The 17,706-nt window shown below is 42.2% G+C and overlaps 1 protein-coding gene and 1 long non-coding RNA gene across 9 annotated transcripts in view; one reads left to right on the top strand and one right to left on the bottom strand.

The window, feature by feature from the left end:
- Positions 1-17,706, bottom strand: part of LDB2 (LIM domain binding 2) — a 315,970-nt gene that overhangs the window by 223,062 nt on the left and 75,202 nt on the right. The gene's annotated exons all lie outside the window — the stretch shown is intronic.
- The window catches only part of LOC144930466 (uncharacterized), a 34,910-nt gene continuing 25,027 nt past the window's right edge, over positions 7,824-17,706 (top strand). For both annotated transcript variants that reach the window (XR_013635643.1, XR_013635642.1), the window contains exons 1-2: positions 7,824-8,102; positions 13,103-13,275. This is a non-coding gene — a long non-coding RNA (uncharacterized LOC144930466). The remainder of the gene's footprint in view (positions 8,103-13,102; positions 13,276-17,706) is intronic.

The following is a 17,706-nucleotide window of genomic DNA, read 5'->3' as shown; positions in this document are numbered from 1 at the left end:
GAATTGGGCATTTAACTCTCATTTATGACTTTGAAAATCTGCCTCCTAGATCTCCAACACAAATGTGTAGCAATGAGATTTGCACTGGATAAAAGTGAAAAGGGTTTGGATAAGTAAATGGAATAACGTGGTAGTTCTGTAATTGGAATCTGGATGTTACAGGAAAAGTGAGTGTATATTCTCTAGAGAGGCGACACCATGTAGGAAAGTCATCTTTTGTTCATGCATTGGGATGCTAATTTGCACTAGAACCCTATGCAAAAGTCTCTGTATTTGTGTATATGTGAATATTAATACACAATAAAGATAGCAATGGAGGGTCACTAAACATTCCCTGTCCGCTGTTTAGGGGGTGTCTGCCTGTAAGCTTTGAATCACTACTCTGAGGTCCCCCTGGAGAAGACTGTAGTTTGCAGGGTTTCACCCTTAAGCCCTTTGCAGCTCAGCTCTTCTTTTCTGATAAAATATCTCCCTCAAATCCAAAGATCTATATTTCCTGCACAAACACATAGGGGCTTCAGCTCCTCCCTGCTTCCAGCGCCACTGAGATCTTAAGCCTTCCTGATCCCACCAACTAGTCCTCATCTGTGTTAATGCACATTCACCAATATGTAACTTCTGTGGTTGTCATCAGCATCATTAACGTGATGACTTGCCAGAAGAGTAACAAAATGTTATTTACATATTTGTGTAGGTAGCTCTTGCTGTGCACAGCAGTTTAATTTGACAAGGGCTTGCTAAAGCATTAACTATGATTTGGAATGAAGCCTGTTGATTACAGGTACTGTATCTGCTGCGTAAGTCTAAAGCATCTAACCTGCTGCATTGTGATCCCTGACGTTTGTGTCCTGTTTTCCAGCTGAGATGAAGAGGAAACTAACTTGTGCTTCTAAAGTACAGTCTTCCTAATTATGCTGACTTATCACTTAAAAGTAATGTTTGCACAGACAGGGTAGAGCTAACTGTACAAGAACAAGCTGGTTGATAAAGGCCATGTGTGCAGGTTTGATTCCTTTTCAAAGAACACAAACTATTTACATCTGTTTGAAATGCAGTAATCCAGCATGAGTAACTATGGTGTAATGTAACATAATACACTGCAACCAATGTTAAAACCTCCTTGCAATCCACGGATGTGATTTAACCTGCCAAGGTGGAGAGCTGCTGAAATGGAAAGGCAGAACAGCAGGAAAGAGGCAACAACTTGAGAGGGAGGCAACAGACCCTCCCACAGGGAAGATGAGACTGTTGGAGCAGGAGGTGAGAGCTGCTCTGTCAGAAAAGGCACAGCCACTGGAGTGGAAAGTGAGAGCTGCTCCAGTGCTAGACAATGAAGAATGCAGCATGGGGAAAGAAAGTGAAAGGGGTGAGAGTGGAGAAGAAGGTAGGTATAGCAGGCAGCAAAGTCTAGGGTACAGTAAGCGGAACAGGGCATGCAGCCCGGTAGCAGAATGATTGATTGATTGATTTCATATGAAGTAAAAAGTCAATAACTCTTCAATCACAGGCTATAATCCCACTGAGAGATAGTCATTAGAACCCCTAAATGGAATTATAGCCCATATCATTAATATTTGATTCTCTGTTTAATGCTCATTCCCATACATATACATAATACATAAATATTATGAACGAATTCTTCTAATACTCTGACTGAGGTCTACACTGCAGACCACAAGAGATCTGTGGCATCTTCCCAGTGGTTCCCCAAAAAGGGACAACTCCCCGTTATAAGCCAGGACAGTAAAGGTGATTTGGCATGAGCAACAAAATAAATAGGAGTCACCACAATTTTATATTTACAATTTCAGAGGGAGTTGTCTGAGGGGCATAAGGGGACACCGCTAATCTTAGTTTGGTTATTTAAGAATGTTTAGAATAAAAGAGCAAATGACATATCTACCCTAATAAAACGCTAGAGGGCTTGAATGCTGTCTCAACACTTCAAAAGGATTGTAAATACAAAGAGCCCTACTATGGGAATATGAATATTCACTAGCAACAAAGGGAGGTGAATTGTTATGCAAGTGGCAATATCCATCACATACACTAAAATTCCTCTTGCTTCACTCTAGAGCACAAGGCTCTTGCTTGTAGACTTTCATACATGGCTATACTAGGTTTCTTCAGCATTTTTATGAAGCCTAACATAAATCTGGACTCTAATGGCTAGAAGAAAAATCTTCATGCTATGCTATTTGTAATAAATTAAGTTAATCACATTGTCAACAAATGGCTAAGAAAATGTGCTATTTTCTATAAGCTTAAACAGTTTTCTCTCAGAAAAGTTACCTGAGTTAAATATAAATGGAAAAAGCTTACGAGGTGTAAAGACTGACATTTGAACTACAAAACTCGGCTGTAATTCTAGATTGATTAAATACTGTACTAAGCTTGACTGATTTAAAGGCTCAATCATAACAGCTGTTTAGGTGTATCGTAGTATGGAAAGGTCAGTGTAAGGCTTTAGACATGCTCTGAAACATCTATTACAATCGCTGTGTAGAAAACACACATTTACTGCTTTGATTTTTAAGAACATTTATATGCTGCCTCATGGGAAGAATCTCATTAAAAATAAGGATCAGACCCCAGAAAAGCAGCTCTGTCTGGGGAGCAACCCTAGAAGATTCATGGCTGTCCCACTGCTCAGACACAACAGGAGAGCTGAGTATGTGTTCAAAGCGACTGTCACCATAATGACACTGCAAGGCACAGAAAGCAATGAAGGGCTAATGGGAGCGAATATGCTCACCAGAGGAAGTAACACAATATGAAAACTGACACAAACTGTTACTAAAATGCATCTTATTACTAACTGATACCATACAATGGGGCAAATAGGGAACCATTTATCTGGATAAATCAGCCCTTTCTCCTGTTTGCAACTGTCTGCAAATAGAAAAGGAGTACTTGTGGCACCTTAGAGACTAATGCATTCGATGAAGTGAGCTGTAGCTCACGAAAGCTTATGCTCAAATAAATTGGTTAGTCTCTAAGGTGCCACAAGTACTCCTTTTCATTTTGCGTATACAGACTAACACGGCTGCTACTCTGAAACCTGTCTGCAAATAGGCTGCCATTCTTATGAATTTGCTATTCAAAGTTGTACAATGGTATATGTGAACAAATCTCAACCTGTAATACACACAAACTGTTCCTTGGGAATATTCCCTTAAGAATTCAATACACACAGTTCAACATTTGAGCTGTACAAATTGGTAAGCTATGCCACATGACATTGTTTATGTTCCCTGATTGGTTCATGTAACTTTTATAAATAATTTGCACCCAAAACAAGTTTTGTTTAGTTGCAAATTGAATTTTGTTTAATGATTAACTTAATCTTGGCAGAGAGCCCAACAACAGATTTCTGCAAACTTTCGTATCAAAAGAACTTCAGCCATAGAAATGTCCATCAAAAAGAAAGAAAACCCAAGCATGGGAAGACTATGACACTAAGGCCTGGGCTACACTGGGGTGGGGGTTCGAACTAAGATACTCAAATTCAGCTACGTGAAGTCAAAGTGTCTTAGTTCGACTTACCTGGCCGTCCTCATGGAGGCAAGTCGACCGCGGCGGCTCCCACATCGACTCCGCTTACTCCTCCTGCCAAGGTGGAGTACAGGCGTCGATTCACGAATCAATTTATCGCGTATAGACAAGACACGATAAATCGATCCCCGATAGATCGATCACTACCTGCCAATTCGGCAGGTGGTAAAGACGTACCCTAAGGATTACAGGGTGAGGGGTTGGTGTTTAAGTTTGTGTTAACGCCAACAGACCCAGGTCGTCAGCAGGCAGGATTGCACCAGGGACCTCTGGAGCTTAGTGCATGAGCCTCTACCACATGAGCTAAAAGCCAGGTAGCTGTTGGCTAAGGCTGTAGAGCAAATTCATTAATCTCTCTCTCTAAGGGTATGTCTACACTGCGAAGTTGTTGACAAAACTTTTGTCTTTCACAGGTACGTAACCACCCCGCGAAAGACAAAAGTTTTGCCAACGCAAGTAGCAGTGTGAACACGGCTTTGTTGGCAGGAGCGCTCTCCTGCTGACAAAGCTAACGCTGCTTGTGGGGCTGGCAGTATTTGGTCGGCAAAAGTGCTGACAAAGTACCGACGAAGAGCGTTTACACATGCTGACTTTTAGCAACAAGGATGTGTCGACACAGCCTTGTCACTAAAAGCTGCGTGGTGTAGACAAGCCCTCAGTGGTCTTGGTGCCACCAGATGGGACAGAACACTACACCCAGGAGGTGTGTGGGTTACATTTGCATTAAAATGAAAATCCCAAGTACGGGGAAATTGGAACTATTTCTAGTGTCTTTTTGCTCCGTTAGGAGCAGGGAGGGAACTATACTTGCACATATCCATTAAGCCCCCAATGCCACATACATGTTCTGCATGTGCTAGCAAAAAATTCAGAGGTGAAGCACGCAATGTTCTGCTGAGATGCATTAGAATGTTTCTAAGATTTCATTTCTCAAGACCTCTATTACAGTAATAGAGCTCACCGCAGTAATTTTGCTCTTCTGAATATGATGAACATTAACTAAATCAGAACAAAGCCATTACATGAAGCTTTTAAAAAAAAACATAACTATGTGAGAAGAAACTTCCAATATCAAGTGTAACATTTCCCTTACTTTTTCCTAAAACAGTGAGTCTAAAATAAGAACAGTTAATTCAGGTAGATGCTAGAGTTTTTCACCTGCCACTTGACCATGGTTAATATTGGTGTTAGTTTCAAGATATCTTAAAAGGGCACCAATAACTATTAGTAATCCATGGCATTGTGAATGTACAAATTCAACATAATCAGATTTGCGTAAATGTTTATCCAGAAACTCATAGTAATGGACTGATCAATCTTTATGATAACTGCAAGTAGTATTCTTATCAAGCTAGTACAATATAAGTGTAAAACCTGGATGTAAGTTTTAAAAGTTATGAAATTCTAATAAGAAACTAAACAGGGGATACAGTCATGACAAAAGAAAAGGAGCAAATGCTATTTTCTGCGTTTGTTTTACATTTTCTGCAGTCAAATGATGAGAAACACTGGCATTACTATTTGCTGTTGGGCCTGTTGTAACAAAAAGAAATGCACAAATAGGAGCCAAAGGCACCGATTTTCAGAATTCACGTCACTCAGAGAAGTTTGGGAAGATCAAATACACACTGATTTAAAACCCGGATGCGTACATTTTAAAGGAGCATTGCAAAAGCACAGCAAAGTGATACATAAGAACAAAACACTACGCTGCAAAGATAGAAAACATTTTCTCCTCTTCCAAAACTACATTCTTTAGCATACAACTCTCCACTGATGTCTTTTAACTGAAGTACTACTATGGACCCATATAAGAAAAAGTACCCCTAACGTTTATTACAAAGAAATGTTAAATCTCCTCACGTTTCCTGTATATAAAACATACCCTATGTACAAAAGTGGTACCCATTTAACCCTATGGCTGCACAGATTTTGAAACAGATTCAATAGATTTGCCATAGAAGAAGTTGCACTATTAAGTGTTAGCTGCCATGAAGACAGCAAAAAGGGAATGATCATGACATGCAATGCAAGACTTTCTACTAATTCTCTCTCTAATACACATATTTAGGGTGATTCCATAAAAAGTCAAACTTTACCTATAATACCCACACCGGGATTGCAGAAACTGCAGTTATTTAAGAAAATAATAACTGTACATGATCACATCTCCATTCGTTTTGGAGACTACACAAAGCGTCTTTGACAAGAAAAGAATTAATCTTTTTTCCATATGTGCTAATGCATGACTCAGTCCCATATGCAGTAACACAGATTTTGGCAGCGTTTACTCATAAGTGTGCAACAGTCATACTCCTATCAGTGAGTCAGTCCTGCTGTGTTTTTATTTTTTGCTGTTTATTTAACACTCTTCCCAGTGTTCTGCAGCAGAATCACTATTTTGCCCTAGGGGCGAGTCAAAGCCAGAAAGGGAACAGAGAGAGAGAGAGAGAGAGAGAGAGAGACAAGAAAATGTGTTCCCTGATCAAAACTGCAAACACACTGTCCAAAGCAGAAAAAAAAAATCCTAAGAATTTGCTAATAATGAGAATAAATAAATGCTTTTATGGCCACTTACATCCAATGTGTTACTGTGAGGAACTCTAGTATGCAAACATTCCCGATCAAGAGTCCTTTTAAAATATATCTAACTGTAGAAAGAAACCCCAATAGACAATCCTTACTGTTGGAATACCGGGTATTTCATTAGACACCAATATATTTGATTTTAAAATACCCAGTTTTAAAACATGTGTGTGTGTGTCTCTCTCTCTCTCTCTCTCTCTTTACGTCATCAGGTGACCCATATAATCATGCCCACACAATCTCTGGAACACAAGTTTATGTGGGGTTGATATGCATATTAATTCAGAAAGACTGGGGTTTAAAAAAAAAAACCCTAAAAGGAGGAGCATTTTTAATTGTGCATTGCTCTTCACTCTGATCAGACATTCCCTTTCTAAATTCAGAGATCTAACACTCTTTTTTTTGTAATTGGCAAATCCATTCTGCAGGATTTTAAGGGAAATAGTGTGACAAGCATTGTAACTATTTTCCCAATTTGGGGGCCTTATTCTAACCTCTTGTAGGTTGCTATTAAGTGTGCAATTTCTTTTTATTCTTCTAAAATGATAAATATATTTTAGTGATAAGAAAATGCTGAAGGATTTTAGAGGAGAACTAGTACATAAATTGGGCTAAATTCTGTTCACAATTTAAGTCAATGAACAATTATTGTCTGATGCTTTATTACTCTTCTATTACTGAGTTTTGTTTCAGACTTCATCAGAACATATAGTCTAACGTGCATCTGTGTACAGAAAATCAGTACTATAACAGGCACAATGGGTCCAATCCTGTAAGGCACTAAGGGTCTCCTGTGAGGTGCTAAACACCCTCAACTCCCATTGAAGTCACTGGATGTTGAGGGTGCTCAACACCTTGCAAGATGGAATCCAGGATAACATTCCATTTTTGCACACTTCCTCATTCTTAAACCTAAAATCCATAAAATACACCCTGCTTTTTATACATCCTAAATCAATGAAATTCTCTTAGTTGACACATCAAATACACTGGAACGTTATGGAATACTTGCTTAACTTTCAGAGAAAAAGTACCCAGTCATTACATGGTTAAAATTCAACTCAGGCAAAACTAACTATTGCTTCAGCATTTGAGAACAGACAAATGTTCAGGAAAACATCACTTAAAGAGAGCCAGAGTACAGCGTTTGGTTTGCAACATTATAAATATGGTTGAATTCAAAACACGCTGTTCTGATAAAATACTGTTTCTTTCTCATCCTGAAATAAAGAATTATGTAGATTTTGGATGAGATGTGATGAGTTCAGGTTTTACTGTTCACTGTATCCACTTCTTTTATATTGTTGTGGACCACTTATACTCTTTGTTATATCTATACCTTTGTCTAGTACCAAAATTAAAATACACATTTATTGTAGACAGTCCTATAGAGACTGTATTAACTTCATGTCCACCTACAGCTAAAGTCCAAAGTCCTAAAGTCCTAAAGTCCAAAGCTAGCAAAGGCCTAATCAGAATCTAGAGCTATTGTACTTTGGACTCGTAGATACTAGGGTTGCCAGGCGTCCGGTTTTCGACTGGAACGCCTGGTCGAAAAGGGATCCTGGCAACTCCGATCAGCACCGCTGACTGGGCCATTAAAAGATTGGTCGGCGGAACAGCAGGGCTAAGGCAGGCTCCCTGCCTACCTTGGCTCTGCGCCATTCCCGGAGCGGCCAGCATGTCCCTGAGGCCCCTAGGCACATGGGGTGATCAGGGAAGCTCCACGCACTTCCCCTACCCCCAGCGCCGGCTCTGCAGCTCCCTTTGGCCAGGAACCATGTCCAAGGGGAGCTGCGGGGGTGGCACCTCTGGGCGCCGACAGCGCACACTGTGCAGAGCTGCCTAGTCCCCCTGCCTAGGGGCCGGGCATGCCGGCCACTTCCAGGAGCAGCATGGAGCCAGGACAGACAGGGAGCCTACCTTAGCCCTGCTGCGCCGCCGACTGGAATGCGCCTGAGGTAAGCGCTGCCCAGCTGGATCCCACACCCCAAACCCCCTCCTGCACCACAACCCCCTGCCCCAGGTTGGAGCCCCCTCCCACACCCAAACTCCCTCCCGGAGCCCACACCCCAAACTTCCCGCTTCACCCCAAGCCCTCTGCCCCATCCCTGAGCCCCTTCCCATACTCCAAACCCCTCATCCCCAGCCCCATCATAGAGCGCACACCCCCAGCCGGAGCCCACACCCCCTCCTGCACCCCAACCTCCTGCCCCAGACCTGAGCCTGCTCCTGCACTCCAAACTCCCTGGCCCCAGCCCAGAGCCCCCTCCTGCACACCAAATCCCTCATCCCCAACCCCACCCCAGAGCCCACACCCCCAGCCAGAGCCCTCACCCCCTCCCACACCCCAGCCCCCTGCCCGAGCCCAGAGCCCCCTCCCGTACCCCAAACCCCTCATTTCTGGCCCTACCACAGAGCCTGCATCCCCAGGTGGAGCCCTCACCCTCTTCTGCACTCCAGCCCCCTGCCCCAGCCCAGTGAAAGTGAGGGTGGGGTAGAGTGAGCGACTGAGGGAGAGGGGCTGGAGTGAGTGGCGGGGGGCAGGGCAGGGGTGGACCTCAGGGAAGGAGTAGGGCAGGGGCAGGGCAAGGGTGTTCAGTTTGGCACCATTAGAAAGTTGACAACCTTAGTAGATACTTGCAGCTCTACTGACTATAAATCCTTAATATATATTTTAGTTGTTAATTAAGTCTAGTGCAGATGCACAGTTATTAAAAAGCATAACAAATTTTTATTTATTGAAATTGGAATAGTTTAGGTTTAGATGTAAATATGCATGATACTCTCTCACTGTCTGTTTAAATATTAAGAAAAGTGAATTTTTAAGTGTAGTTTCTCAGAATATGCATAATCCTTTAGCTTTGAGTATTCAAGGTTTCTCAGCTTCCTGTGAAATTTAAATAGATTTATCCCACTTGGGAATTTTTGGTTGGTAGGTAGGAATATGTAACAACTTCTCCCATCCATCACGCTGAACATTTTATAAAAACTAGTAATTTTTGCTTCCTACTCAATACAAGAATACGGTTTGGCAAATTTTCACAAAGCTCCAAATTGTGGTGATGTGAAATTTCCCAGTAGGACTAGGAAATTCCCAACAGCTACCAATACTTTCTAAAGTGAAAAAATGGCAAATCCTCACTCCCCGTGCAAGACTCTGGTGCAAATTCTACAGCTCAAAATTCTAAGCTACCATTTGCTACAGCATTGTTACAGTGAAAATGGAAGTAAAGCATTCTCTGTCATGGATAGGCTCGGCGTGCAAAAAGAAATTCCTTATAAACAGGAAATGAAAAAACACGGCAAGTGTGAGATGACAATACCAAGGGCTCCATTGTGGCTTTTCACTCCATACCCTTCTTGGACATGGCAGTGCACAGGAGTTCAGCTAGCAGCAGTATGTCCTGGAGGCATGGTTTCTGCTCCAGGGCTAAGGCAACCAGAATGCTGGGAAAGGAATAAAACAGCTAGTTGCTGAACTATTTCACAGGGTTCCCTGCATGTTCTCCCAGCATCACACCTGTGCTGAGAACTGGTGTAGAAAGGGAGGGGACTGTGGGGAGTCCAGCCTTACTGCTGCATGCTTTGGCTTTCCGGAGTTTAGCAGAGCTGCTTATGTTCTGGTGGACCCATGCTTCAAATGCTATGAGTTACAAGGACTGAGACTGTGGATGCTCTTGCACTGAGGGGAGGAGCATACTTTCTCCAATCCCTATACCAAAGGGAAACAGTTTTGTCTAGGGGTTATAGCAAAGGCCCTGAGTTTTAATCCAAGCTGGGCCAGTGACTTGCTCTGCTGCCTTAGGTAAGTCACTTAAACTTTCTCATGCATCAGTCATGCCCCAGGAAAAACCCGATGAATTTTAGTAATGTATGAACTACTAGCTTTTGCAACAACATTTTTTACTACAGAAGCTAATAAACAAAGACCCCAAAACTCCTGGACAAGGTTTTGTATTAAAAAGTCTCTGAAGAAGCCTTTGAAAGCATGCACAGAACTAATATATGCATTCACAATGTATATGTAGCTCTGAGATTCACAATGATCTCGTCCACTTCTGAAACAAAATACTCAGGCAATTCCACTGACCAATATTGTCTCATTGTCCAGCTATGCTGGAAGGACGACAGGAGACATTGGATGCTGTTTAATTAGGTACAACATTATTCCTAAATGTCTGGGAGTACCCGGTAGATAAACATGAACAATGCAGATAATTCCATAATCATTTACAAATACCTGAGGGGGGATAATGTCAGCCCTCCTCCTTTACTCATCCTGGTCCCCAGCCAACCCATTGGCTGTGACCCTGACACATCATGAAGGTTAAGGGGGGCTATAAAAGAGGTTGGCTTCCTGCTATACCAGTCATAGGAGCCCTGAACCTCTTGTTTCTACTGCTTTAAAGAATACCTCCTTTAAATCCTTTACCAATCCACTTCATCTGATCACCATATCCCTTCCCTACAGAGTACCTGAACTGGACATCTGCCCCATGCACACATAATGAATTGTGACATCATAGCCTATTTCCATGTTTGCCCCAGCTAAGCCCCCAACCTGCTATGGGGAAGGCAAAAAAATTCACCTCCCCTTGGCCAATCTAGCAATGTGGTAAGAAGTCCTTCCTAACCCCTGAGAAAGGAACGACTAGCGCTATGCCTACAATGGATCATGACAAAACCTGGTATTTAACAACTTCCACAGGTGGGAGGGCGGGTGCTGCCCCATCTGGTCAGGGTAAAAGAGGTCTTTTCCTGCATCAGTATGAACCTAAATAGCCCCCCTCCCCCCTTCTGGTCACCTGGGAAGGGATGGGTCAGCGTCCCCATGCTCATCGGCTCTGAAGCTGCCGCAGTCAGTCACTCTAACTCTCTAGCCCTTAAAGGGGTCACACACTTTTCCTACAAGCCACACTATGGCCCCCACTGCTTAAAGTGTTGTGAGGTCATTGTTCCTTGTGGCCCCATCAGTCTGTATCCATCTGGTGTCTCTTATCTTATACTTAATTATAAGATGTTTGGGGCAGGGAACAACTTTTCATTCTGTTTATGCAATGCCTAGCACAATGGGGACCTGGTCCATGACTGAGACTCTCCCGCTACAAATAATATTAATCTTTTATACTCCTTTCACTTATTTTTGAAATTAAACTTTATTATTCTAGTACACCCTTTTAAAACCCCATATCTGGCAAGACAGATATGTCAACACAAAGCATGAAGCAGCAGTCATTTTATTACAGTTCAGAGGTTGAGAGTTTAAATCTTTGTGTTACCAACAAGGTCTAAGTGGAAACTATGATTGTTTCTTGGCCTGGCTCAGATAAGTAGGAGGTTGCTGGATGGAAGAGTCATAACCACTGAAAGCACCAGAAACACTACAGACAGGGAGAAAAGGGAAAAGAAGGAGGGCAGGAGGGAGACAGACACTTAGTGTAAAGATCACTATTTAATGACTTAGTTTATCAGAACTTCTTTGTCAGAACAAAATGCCCGATGATCATTTCTTGGAAGAATGGAAACGAGAAACAAAATGACAATTCTTTTCATTCCAGTTGCAATAAAGAAATGTACAGTATTTGTAAACCACGGATTTCAACATCACTTGTGACTCTCCAAATTGCCATCTTCAGTGAATCACATCTGATTTTTCCATATTTTTATATAAGAACACAAGAACATGCCTGTGTACCTGGCTGCAGGGCAGCAGAGTTCAAACCGGTGACCAGAGTGGTCATGATAAGCATTGTGGGACACCTCCTGGAGGCTACTTAGGGCAACATAAGCAATGCACTGACACTCTAACTGGATAAGACCAATGGTCCATCTTGCCCAGTATGCTGTATTCTGATAGTGGCCAATGTCAGATGCTTAAAAGGGAATGAACAGAACAGGGCAATCATCATGTGATCCATTCCCTGTCATCCAGTCCAAGCATCTGGCAGTCAGAGGTCTAGGGACACACAGAGCATGGGGTTGCATACCTAACCATCTTGACTAATAGCCACTGATGGACCTATCATCCATGAATTTATCTAACTCTTTTTAAAATCTGGTTATAGTTTTGGCCTTCACAACATCCCCTGGCAAAGAGTTCCACAGGTTCACTATGTGTTGTGTGAAGTGGTACTTCCTTTCTTTTGTATTAAACCTGCTGCCTATTAATTTCACTGGGTGACCCCTGGTTTATGTGTGTTATATGAAGGGGTAAATAACACATGTTTATTCATTTTCTCTACACCAGTCATGATTTTATAGATCTCTGTCATATCCCCCCTTAGTTGTCTCTTTTCCAAGCTGAACAGTACCAGTCTTTTTAATCTCTCCTCAGAGGGAAGCTTTTCCATACGCCTAATAATTTCTGTTGCCCTTTTCTGTACCTTTTCAATTTCTAATATATCTTTTTTGTGATGGTGTGACCAAAACTGCATGCAGTATTCAAGGTGTGGGCATACCAGGGATTTATATAGGGGCATTTTGATATTTTCTGTCTTATTATCTATCCTTTCCTAATAGTTCCTAACATTCTGTTAGCTTCTTTGACTGCCCCAGTCCATTGAGCAGATGTTTTCAGAGAACAATCCAGTGACTACAAGATCTGTTTTGACTAGTAATAGCTAATTTAGACTCCATCATTTTGTATGTATAGTGGGGATTATGTTTTCCAACATGTATTACTTTGCATTTGTCAACACTGAGTTTCATCTGCCATTTTGTTGGCCAGTCACTCAGTTTTGTGAGATCCCTTTGTACCTCTTTGGACTTAACTATCTTGAGTAATTTTGTATCATCTGCAAACTTTGCCACATCACTGTTTACCCCTTTTTCCAGATCATTTATGAATATGTTGAATAGCACCAGTCCCTGTACAGATCCCTGGGGTACACTGCTATTTACCTTTCTCAATTCTGAAAACTAACCATTTATTCCTACCCTTTGTTTCCTGTCTTTTTAGCAGTTACTAATCCCTGAGAGGACCTTCCCTCTTACCCGATGACTGCTTACTTTGCTTAAGAGCTTCTGGTAAGGAACCTTGTCCAAGGCTTTCTGAAAGTCCAGCTACGCTATATCTACTGGATTACCCTTGTCCACATGTTTGTTGATTCCTCAAAGAATTTTAGTAGATTGGTGAGTTATGATTTCTCTTTACAAAAGGCATGTCGACTCTTCCACAACAACTGATATTCATATATGTGGCTAATAAATTCTGTTCTTTAGTATAGTTGCATCCAATTTGCCTGGTACTGAAGATCCTGTAATTGCCAGGATCATCTCTGGAGCCTTTTTTTAAAAATTGGCATCACATTAGCTATCCTTCAGTCATCAGAACCTGATTTAAGCAATAGCTTACATATCACAGTTAGTAGTTCTGAAATATCATTTTTGGGTTCCTTCAGAACTCTTAGGTGAACACAATCTGGTCCTGGTGATTTATTACTGTTTAATGTATCAAATTGTTCAAAAACCTCCTTTACTGACTTCTTGATCTGGGTCAGTTCCTCAGATTTGTCACCTAAAAAGAATGGCTCAAGTGTGGGAATATCCCTCACATCCTGTGCAGTGAAGACTTAAGCAAAGAATTCACTAAGGCCATGTTTACACTACACAGTTAGGTTTCAGAGTAACAGCCGTCTTAGTCTGTATTCGCAAAAAGAAAAGGAGTACTTGTGGCACCTTAGAGACTAACCAATTTATTTGAGCATGAGCTTTCGTGAGCTACAGCATCCGATGAAGTGAGCTGTAGCTCACGAAAGCTCATGCTCAAATAAACTGGTTAGTCTCTAAGGTGCCACAAGTACTCCTTTTCTTTTTACTACACAGTTAAGCCGACATAGGGAACATTACGTCGACCTAACTATGGAGGTGTACACATGGCAAAGCTCCTCCTGCCAACTAAACTCTCCTGATACTCTGACTTAATAAAACCACCTCAGTGAGATGCACAGTGCTTAGGGCAACGTAGTTAGAGTGACGCAGTGTCAGTGTAGACACTACATTGCTTGTGTCGCCCTAAGTGGCCTCCATGAGGTGTCTCATAATGCCCATTGTGACCTCTCTAGTCACCAGTTTGAACTCCACTGCCCTGCAGCAAGGTACACAGGCATACGCCCCTAGGCATTTTAAAGCCCCAGGAATTTTTGAAATTCCTCTTCCTGTTTTCTTGTTGTGGAGAGCTCACATAGCAACTGCTCAAATGACCAAGCTAGTTCTCTGTAGGAAACACACTCCTACCTGGAGTACACCAGAGTTGCTGAATCTGTTGGGTCTGTGGGGAGAGAAGGCGGTGCAGTCACACCTCCACTCCAGCCACAGGAACTTTGACACCTACAGGCAGATAGCTCATTGCATGGAGAAGGGGCATAATATGGACATGCGGCAGCTCTGTGCTAAGATCCAGAAGCTGAAGAGTGCGTACCAGAAAGCAAGGGAGGCCAAACATCGGAGGCCAAGCAAGATTAAACTCGATAAGTTTATGGAGGAGATGGTATGATGGGATAACATGGTTTTGGTAATTAAATATTCATGGTAAATAGGCCCAATGGCCTGTGATGGGATATTAGATGGGGTGGGATCTGAATTAACCAGGAAAGAATTTTCTGTAGTATCTGGCTGATGAATCTTGCCCATATGCTCAGGGTTTAGCTGATCGCCATATTTGGGGTCGGGAAGGAATTTTCCTCCAGGGCAGATTGGAAGAGGCCCTGGAGGTTTTTCGCCTTCCTCTGCAGCATGGGGCACGGGTCACTTGCTGGAGGATTCTCTGCTCCTTGAAGTCTTTAAACCATGATTTGAGGACTTCAATAGCACAGACATAGGTGAGAGGTTTTTTGCAGGAGTGGTGGGTGAAATTCTGTGGCCTGCGTTGTGCAGGAGGTCAAACTAGATGATCATAATGGTCCCTTCTGACCTAAATATCTATGAATCTATGAATCGGTCTGGTGTGTTGCCAAAGACATGCTGCTTCTACAAGGAGCTGCATGCCATCCTCGGCAGCCACCCCACCTCCACTGCCGAGAGCCCCAGGGATACTTTGCCAGGGGCTGGAGACCATGGCCAGCAGAGTGAACCCCAAGTACGACATGGTGGACAAGGAAGTGGAGTTGGAGGAGGAAAAGCAACAGGAACGCCTGGCGGTAATGCGAATCAGGATTGCTTTTTTAACTCCGAGGGGGCTAGCCAGTCCCAGCACTCCCGCTCTAGCATGCCTGATGCAGGAGATGGAAGCTCCAGTAAGTGCTCATTGTGCTTTGATGCTCCAGGGAGATGCTCCTGCTTTTTGTACTCAAAGCAAAGCAGGACTGAAATAACCAACACAGGTACAGTTTGTATCTGTTCCTCATTCCCCTGTGCAGCAAGGCAGAGGGAGCCCTGCAGAAAAGTTTGTTTATGCACACCGGGATGTCCCAGGAATCCTCCATAGAGATCTCTAGGAAATTTTTATGGAGGTACTCTGCAGTCCTCTGCCAAAGGTTTCTTGAGCAGAGGTTTCTTAGTTTCTCCATGATGGCCTTGTCTTTCTTGAGTGCCCCTTTAGCACCTCAATTGCCTAGTGGATTGTTTGCGAGGCTCCCTGCTTCTGATGTACTTGAAAAAAATTTACTGTTAGTTTTTGTGTCTTTTTCTAGTTGTTCTTCAAATGCTTCTTTGGCCTGCCTAATTATACTTTACACTTGACTTGCCAGAGTTTAAGATCCTTTCTATTTTCCTCCATAGGATCTGACTTCCAATTTTTAAAGGATGCCTTTTTGCCTCTAACTGCTTCTTTAACTCTGTTGTTTAGCCATGGAGACTTTTTTTTGGTCCTCTTACTAGTCTTTTTAAGTTGGGGTATATATCTAATTTGAGCCACTATTATGGTGTTTTTTAAAAGCTTCCATGAAGCTTGCAGGCATTTCATTCTTGTGACTGTTTCTTTTAATTTCTGTTTGAACTAGCTTGCTCATTTTTGTGCAGCTCCCTTTTCTGAAGTTACTGTGGTGGGCTTCTCTGGTACTTCCCCCCTGACAAGAATGTTAAATTTAATTACATTATGGTCATGTTAGAGTGGTTCAAGCTATACTCACCTCTTGAACCAAATCCCTGCGCGATACTTAGGAGTAAATAAAGAATTACCTCTCCCCTTGTGGGTTCCAGGACTAGCTGCTCCAAGAAGCAGTCATTAATGGTCTCTAGAAACTTTATTTTTGCATGCCATCATGAGGTGACATGTACCCAGTCAATATGGGGATAGTTGAAATCCCCCATCATTACTGACCTTTCTATTTTTATAGCCTCTCTAATTTCCCTGAGCATTTCACAGTCACCATCCTGGTCAGGTGGTTGGTAGTATATTCTCACTAATATACTCTCATTATTCAAGCATGGAATTTCTATCCATAGAGATTCTATAGTACAGTTTGATTCATTTAATATTTTTACTTTCCTCTATGCTTTCTTTCACATTTAGTGCCACTCCCCCACCAGCACAATCTATTCTGTCATTCCTATATATTTTGTTACCCTGATATTACAGTGTCCCATTGGCTGTCATCATTCCACCAAGTTTCTGTGATGCCTATTATAGCAATACCCTCATTTAATAGCAGGCACTCAAGTTCACCCATCTTAGTATTTAGACTTATAGCATTTATATACAAGCACTTATAAAATGTGTCACTTTTTAGTTTTCTGCCTTCATGTGATATAATTGAATGGGACTCTTTCATTTGACCGTTTCTCTTCAGTTCCTACCTGTACTTTATCAACATCTATCCTCTCCTCTTTCCCAGGATATAGAGAATCCCTGGTAGTAGATCATTCCCCTATAGGATGTCTCTATCTAAACCATGTGCTCCTCCACACCTGTCGGCTTTCCCCCAGCACTAATTTAAAAATTCCTCTACTTCCTGGTTAAAGTATTGACAGAAAGTCTGATCAGATGGAAGTCATTGCAGGTATGTTGTCAAGGTTCCTCCCCCACTCTGAACTCTAGGGTACAGATGTGGGGACCTGCATGAAAAACCTCCTAAGCTTATCTTTACCAGCTTAGGTCAAAACTTCCCCAAGGTACAAAATATTCCACCCATTGTCCTTGGATTGGCTGCTACCACCACCAAACTAATACTGGTTACTGGGGAAGAGCTGTTTGGACGCGTCTTTCCCCCCAAAATACTTCCCAAAACCTTGCACCCCACTTCCTGGACAAGGTTCGGTAAAAAGCCTCGCCAATTTGCCTAGGTGACTACAGACCCAGACCCCTGGATCTTAAGAACAATGAACAATCCTCCCAACACTTGCACCCCCCCTTTCCTGGGAAATGTTGGATAAAAAGCCTCACCAATTTGCATAGGTGACCACAGACCCAAACCCTTGGATCTGAGAACAATGAAAAAGCATTCAGTTTTCTTACAAGACGACTTTTAATAAAAAATAGAAGTAAATAGAAATAAAGAAATCCCCCCTGTAAAATCAGGATGGTAGATACCTTACAGGGTAATTAGATTCAAAAACATAGAGAACCCCTCTAGGCAAAACCTTAAGTTACAAAAAAGATACACAGACAGAAATAGTTATTCTATT

Source organism: Lepidochelys kempii, chromosome 4 (genome assembly GCF_965140285.1).
Source record: "Lepidochelys kempii isolate rLepKem1 chromosome 4, rLepKem1.hap1, whole genome shotgun sequence".
Taxonomy (NCBI): Eukaryota; Metazoa; Chordata; order Testudines; family Cheloniidae; genus Lepidochelys; species Lepidochelys kempii.
The sequence above is the reverse complement of the archived record's forward strand: the minus strand, read 5'-3'. Positions and strand labels throughout refer to the sequence as shown.